The sequence below is a fragment of the Adiantum capillus-veneris genome, chromosome 10 (assembly GCF_014529385.1).
Source record: "Adiantum capillus-veneris isolate H3 chromosome 10, ASM1452938v2, whole genome shotgun sequence".
Classification (NCBI taxonomy): domain Eukaryota; kingdom Viridiplantae; phylum Streptophyta; class Polypodiopsida; order Polypodiales; family Pteridaceae; genus Adiantum; species Adiantum capillus-veneris.
The window spans coordinates 41617992-41619073 of NC_140940.1; the positions used below are offsets into that span (position 1 = coordinate 41617992).

A 1082-nucleotide genomic window follows, 5' to 3' on the forward strand; every position below is an offset into this window, starting at 1 on the left:
AAAGATTTCAATCTCAAAAGCTTTTGGTCCAAAAAGCAGTTTACATGAAAAGCTTTCAAACTCAAAAGCTTTTGGTCCAAAATGCAATGCCAAAAGCTGCCAGCGTAAATCATGAAAATCCTTACAGCCTGCCACATCATCAGCCATTGCAAAACGTGGAAATGAGATATACTGGAAATTCACTAGGTGCTGAAAATATCTTTTGGAGCTTTGCTTTAAAGTACCTCCTGCTAAACTGCTTGGAAAATCTGCATTGTCTATGTCAAAGAAGGGAATTGCTCAAATTAGTCAATTGCTGGACTCTAACTTACAATTGAAAATTTTTGCAGTGGCAAGAAGACAATATGGATTGGGGTACAGATGCAGAAGAGATTGGCACCAACTTGGAGCTCATGTATACAGCTTGCTAGTCAATTAATGAAGAAGACAAATTTAGAGATTGGGGTCTGCCAGGACACTCAACCAACTGGTGGAAATCACATACATATGTATTTTATATTTTGCTTTTGCCTGAAAACAATATGTATCAGAGATGTAACAAGCAATGGAGTCTAAACATGAATGTATTATGGTGGAACAATGTACTCAGTAGCATATGGCTTGTACCTAATCAGTTTAAATTCAAATTCTTTTTGTGGAGAGTATGTACAGGCACTCTGGCCACTGCTGTAAATCTGAATAGGAAAGGCTTCACAAATGGAACTTGTGCCAGATGTAAGATATTGGAAATAGTGAGACATGTTTTCTGGCATTGTAAAATTATTACAGAATGGTGGAAATGGGATAAATACATGTGGTATACAGCTTGGGGCATTCAAATTACCAAATATAAGCTCACATTTGCTAAAGTTTACACGCAGCATGACACTGCTCTACAGTTTTCCCTGCACTCCTTTAGAATCTAGTTACTATGGTTTATATGATCTATGAAAAATTTGGAAGTCTTTGAAAAGAATACAGGGTTCAATCACACTGTGCCAATGAGGGTCATCAAAGACAGGATGATAGAAGATGCAATGGTGTTGAAGGACAAAGATTTCAGAGATCGAGTGATGCATGTCCTCAACAAACTGATAGTTTGA

At 37.3% G+C, this 1082-nt stretch overlaps 1 pseudogene; it reads left to right on the forward strand.

Annotated features, from left to right (window-relative positions):
• The first annotated feature begins 259 nt into the window (after positions 1–259).
• LOC147448727 (uncharacterized) lies at positions 260–1082 on the forward strand (annotated as a pseudogene).